We start from the raw sequence: 6,000 nt of genomic DNA, 5'->3' as shown, positions 1-6,000 counted from the left end.
GTGCGTCTGTGGCCGACGCGCCGCCTGGGGCACAGCGAGCCGGACGTGCCACCTGCAGTACTGGCTGCTGCTGTGTCTTTTACTGGGAAACACGGTTTCCCCGCGGGAGAGCCCAGAGCGCGCAGGGACGCGCGCGCACACACGCAGACACACGCACACTCACTCATTGACACACGCGCGCGCACACACACACATACACACTCACGCACGCACCCGCGCCCGCTCGCTCCTTCACAACTGCATCTCCAAACCGGCAGAGCGAAGCTCCGGCGATTTCTCTTAACCTCAGCATCGTGGGACGAAGCAGGGCCATTGTGCATTGGGGAAAGCCCGGTGCCTGCGCTGCCGCGTCGGGTACAGAACCCAGCAGAACGCTCACCCCATCGGGTAAGTCAGTCTCTCTCCTTGTAACCGGTTCGGGGTTGGTGCCTGCAGACTGGAGGGAGGAGGTGGGAAGCTGCGGGTGCGCCAGTGGGGGTGAGGCCAGAGTTGACTTAAATTTCAGGGGCATGCAGCGTCCTCTGGCTAGAGCAAGTACGACTCCCTGTTACTTCTTCTACCAACCCCGGAGTTGCCATCACCTTTCTCCCCTCCTCCCAACCCAAGGTATACTGTGCTCCTTGGTTGCCAAGGAGACTTCCTGAAACATCAGCCTTGGGACATCTGTTGAAAGAACTGGTTTCTTCAATGGTGCTGTTGTTTATTTTGATTTTTTTAAAATAAAAAATACACACTGAGGGCCAGTTGGTAATTTGGCATTCGTTAATCTGTATTCAGGCGATGCTTTCATTCAACTTTAAGAAAAGCGGTAATTGCACTATATGGTAAGCTTTAAAGAAGATTCGTCAGATGAATTTTTCAACGGATGTGTCTTGAATCATAAATTACTCTTATTTTGGTGATCTTATAAAGAAAGCTGATCCCAGTGAAAATCCTTTCTTCCTCTCTACTTATTGTATTTTGCATTTCATTCAGATGTGATTATCTTAACATTGAAAGCAGAAGATAAATAAATTTATCGTACAAGGACGGTCTTCTGTTGTAAATTGACCAGAACAGGAATACATATGTGAAATTCCTAATGTAAGGAGAGAGCATCCATAACACACATCTTTGCTAACATTTCTACATCCACTGAATTATTATTTCAGTGCAGTTTTCTGCACCTCTTCCATTTCTGAGATTTTTCCAGTCTCTTATTGATTATTTGACATATGTAGATAGATGTAGATATAAAATGTGTGCCATGTCTTAATACTCCAGATTCTAAGTTTTTGGAGCTCGTTTTAAAACATAGGAAGGATGCACAGAGAAAGCTTTTTAGACCCTGTTGTTGTTTTCCCTGATGGATTGAGCCCTTTACTGGAGCACTGGGTAAGACCCAAGGAGCAGGCCAGTGCTCTAATCTTAGAGGATCTCCTAATCACTGGGCTGTCGGTTTTACCTTGAGGCCTCGGGTGCCTAGTGGGTGAACTTATTACACAGCATTTGAAAGGGTCAGCCATCTGGTAATTACACTTTGCACTAATTTCATACCTTCGTCACAAACAGAAATGACCTAGTAAAGATCCATGGCATTCAACAATTCATTTTGTTTTCCTTTAATATTTGTTCATCTTTTCTATCTTTTGTTAAACGATGTAAGTAAATATATAAAATTCTTTTTATTTAGACTTTAAACTGTGTCATACAGGATGTAATAATGTGAGAATCAAGGAAGCCAATATAACTGAGGTAGGTAGAGGGGATTTATGCAACTGAAAGGGGGCTGGGAAATGAATAACGATGACAAACATTTTACATTACAGTTTACAAAGTACTTTCTGTATACTCCCTTTTTAATCCCTGTAACAACTTTGTGAGGTCAAGGAATTACCTTCATTTTAAAGCTGATGGGCCTGAAAACTCACAGCTTGCTGAAGTTACAGAGCTAGTGAAGGGGGAAGCTCTTTTTTAGATCTAGGCTCTTTGCCTTTAAAACTTTCCTGTACCTGCATTTCCAGTGTGTGCAAGACTCTGACAGGTGAGATGAAGGAGTGGAGCATCCTGGTAGGAGACACATCGGAGGAAGGGAGATGAGGATTTTGGCTTCTGGAAAGAGAAAACCACTATAAATGGGGCAGCTCCTACTGTAGCTGATTGTTGCCACAGTTCTAAAAATTCTTTTTCACAGAAAACTGAAGTTTCCAGATGTTTTTATGTAATATGTCCTTAATTTTAAAAACTATAAGGAACATATTATAAATATATCTAGGCCACATGTGGTCTGTGGCCTGCTAGTTTGCAATCAATCCATAACTACTAGGTCTCATTCATTTCTATACTATTTTTCTCTAACAAATACATCCATCATTATAAGAGTGATTAAGAGTTTTCTGATTTTAATGTTAAAATCTCTAAAAATGTTCCATCATTTCTTAAATAAAAAGATCCAAGTGTGTTTTTGAGGTTTCTTTGGTCCTTTATATTATATTTCAGAGAATATAAAAGAGCATGACGTGCTCCAAAATGGGAATTTTTCAATCTGGTGAAACAAAAGCATTTATAGTTTAAAACATCTTATGTTCCTGGCTTCATTTTTGTTTTGGGCATAGGACTAGAAAATATAGAAAATGTCAATTGAAGGAATAGGTGGAATAAAAAGTTGGTCAGAAAAAAGAGTATCCTAGATTGTTTGGCTCAGTGGATAGAGCATCAGCCTGTGGATCCAAGGGTCCTGGGTTCGATTCCAGCCAAAGATACATGCCTGGGTTTCGGGCTCCATCCCCAGTAGGGAGCGTGCAGGAGGCATCCAATCAATGATTCTCTCATCATTGATGTTTCTATCTCTCTCTCCCTCTCCCTTCCTCTCTGACTATATATATATATCTCCTGAATCTTTCAATGAAAAATTCCTCTTAAGATTTTAGGTAGTTAAAGCCACCACAGAATATTGAAAATTCCAAAGGAACAAGAACATAAATGGGAACTCGAAGGAACATTCATTCCAGGACCCTGGCAGAGAAAAGTCTGTTTGTTCCTTAAATAATCTTGCAGTGCATTGAATACCTTTTGAGAAGCTGCCTCTTTCTCACATTCCTACTAAAGCTGTAGAGATGTCAGTAGATTTCTCCGAAGAATATCTAGTAATCAGAAAGAAGGGAGGGGACGGGAAGAGGTTAACCAAAGAACATACATGCATATATACATAGTCCATGGACACAGACAGTAGTGTGGGGAAGGCTTGGGGTGGGGCGGGGGTGGGTGGAGGGGGGGTGGGAGGAAATGGGTGACACCTGTAATACTGTAAACAATAAATAAATAAATAAAATCAAGAAGGGAGTGTTATTTTATTTACATTGTTTCTTGTGGACCCAAAGAGGTGTCATTTAGAAAAAAAAGCCAAGCCAGGCCAGCATGGCTCAGTGGTTGAGCGTTGACCTATGAACCAGAAGGTCACGGTTAGATTCCCAGTTAGGGGTCGCCTAAGACCATCCTGCATATCAGATATTTACATTACAATTCATAACAATAGCAAAATTACAGTTATGAAGTAGCAACGAAAATAATTTTATGGTTGGGGGTCACCACAACATGAGGAACTGTATTAAAGGGTTGCGGCATTAGGAAGGTTGAGAACCACTGCTCTAAAGGATGCTTTAATCTATACATATAAAAGCCTAAGCGACCAGCTGACCAGCCAGTAGCTGTGGCGTGCACTGACCACCAGGGGGCAGATGCTCAATGCAGGAACGGAAACCACAGGCATGGAAACATGGAATAGACTGATGAATCTCAGAGGGAAGGGGGGGAAGGGCAGAAAGAGATTAACCAAAGATCTTATATGCATACTAGAGTCCCTGTGCATAGATTCATGCACCGATGGGGTCCCTTGCCCCTGCTTGCAGGGATTGGGCCAAAATCGGCTCTCTGACATCCCCCAAGGGGTCTCAAATTGTGAGAGGGTGCAGGCTAGGCCGAGGGACCCCATCGGTGCACGAATCCATGCACTGGGCCTCTAGTAATAAATAAAAACATTTCAGTTTCCAGTTTATGAAATGTGTTGCACCCCTAGTAAAGAGCTATGCAGATGTTAGTCAATAACATAACAAAGTCCTGGCTGAGTGCTCTGGGGGTCACATGTCTGCCTTTAAGGATTCACAGGAAACACACACACACTGCTCCTGCAGTTTCCATTTTCCAGTCCCTTCGACATGCAGGCTGCCTTCTCCATATCGTCTTCACAACATCCCTATCAGTGGGCATCTTATTTCCATTTCACAGATGGAGAACCAAAACTTTGTGAAGTTAAACTGGATCAATGAAAGAACACTTTAGACCTCAGCAGCTCCTCTCACTTCACACCCTTCTCTGCCGATTACCTGATGAGGTTATAGACATGTATAGAATTGTGATCAGGAGACAGTTGTGTGTTAAATGATACAGAGACAATATTTCATATAGCATAATACAGGGGAAAAAATTTAAAAATATTCTGATTGTGGAGATCAGGTAAGTCCTGTGTAGGAGAATTAGTGCTGGACTTGGATGGTTGAATCTGATGCCAGTAAATGATCCCTTTAGCTATGGTAGGATGGGAAGCACTGCCAATCAGTTGGAAATGGGAGTTGAGAGGATAATGTACCAAGAGGTCTGATACTGATGAGCTCAAGGGATGACCAGACTGTGAGAAGAAATACAGTCTCCAACATGTAGTGCAGCAAGAAGATGGAACTGGAATGTGTGGGAAGAGGTAGAAGAAGACAAGTTGGTGAAGGAGACTAAGCGGGGAGCTGTAGACACAGGAAAATCTGGAGAGTCCAGTATGGATTCTTCTAAAAGACTGAAAAGAAACAGCAAGGGAAGAACCAAGGATTATATTCTCTATACAAAGTCTGATATACTGTAAATGCCCATGAACTATTATGGTGTGTCTTAACATACAACATTTGGCATGTAATTTCCTCTTTTTTAAAAAAAATATATTTTATTGATTTTTCACAGAGAGGAAGGGAGAGGGACAGAGAGTTAGAAATATTGATGAGAGAGAAACATCGGTCAGCCGCCTCCTGCACACCCCCCACTGGAGATGTGCATGCAACCAAGGTACATGCCCTTGACCGGAATCGAACCCAGGACCCTTCAGTCCAAAGGCTGACACTCTATCCACTGAGCCAAACCGGTCAGGGCTAATTTCCTCTTTTGATATCACTTTTCTGTGGAAAGGAAGCCTACATATATATTTTACATGAATTCAATTGGAGTGGACAAATATCTGGATTTTCAAAAATTGGGAAAGAGATTCTTGAAGTTAGATGAAAAAGGACAAATGTATCAATGTAAACATTTTCTTTTGTAGGGTCATAGACTCGAAGATTAATGAGTAATCTTCGAAGATTAGTAAAATCTCTTACAGAGATTTTAACGTTGAATACACTGTTGATGATGTCTCATATCTGTGGGACAAGTGAGGAGAAATGTAAACTGTGTGTTAGCTATTTGAAAATCTATACTAAAACCCAGACTGAAGTCTTTGGTGACAGGTAAATGGACTCTGCTCATGATCCTGATTGGGTCAACATTTTTGTTACCTGAAATGAAATATGAAAAAAATGTGACGAGCAAATGGAAGTTAGACTTGTATTCAAGTACTAGCTCTGTGATGACTGGTTGGGAGGGCTACTTGTTAGGATGATGGGCACAAGGTAACAAGATGAAATAAAGTAGAAAGCATGTCATAGCTAGTTAGAGTCTAGCACTAAGGACATTTGGTATGACAGGAATTTGCTTTAAAGTTGGAGGGATTTTAATTCCCATCAAGCACAATGCAGTAGTCCCCCATTATCCATGGTTTCAGTTACTCACAGTCAACTACAGTTCAAAAATATTAAATGGAAAATTCCACAAATAAATAATTCATACATTTTATATGACACGCCATTCTGAGTAGTGTGATGAAATCTCACACTTGACCACTCCATGCCACCTGGGACATGAATCATCCCTTTGTTCAGTTAATCC

At 41.8% G+C, this 6,000-nt stretch overlaps 1 protein-coding gene across 2 annotated transcripts in view; it reads left to right on the top strand.

The window, feature by feature from the left end:
* Positions 1 to 6: 6 nt before the first annotated feature.
* KLHL32 (kelch-like family member 32) overlaps positions 7 to 6,000 on the top strand; it is a 203,056-nt gene continuing 197,062 nt past the window's right edge. For both annotated transcript variants that reach the window (XM_005871470.2, XM_005871469.2), the window contains exon 1: positions 7 to 387. The gene's annotated coding sequence lies outside the window, so the exon portion shown is untranslated. The remainder of the gene's footprint in view (positions 388 to 6,000) is intronic.

Source organism: Myotis brandtii, unplaced genomic scaffold, assembly GCF_000412655.1.
Source record: "Myotis brandtii unplaced genomic scaffold, ASM41265v1 scaffold343, whole genome shotgun sequence".
In the NCBI taxonomy this organism is placed as follows: Eukaryota; Metazoa; Chordata; class Mammalia; order Chiroptera; family Vespertilionidae; genus Myotis; species Myotis brandtii.
The sequence above is the reverse complement of the archived record's forward strand: the minus strand, read 5'-3'. Positions and strand labels throughout refer to the sequence as shown.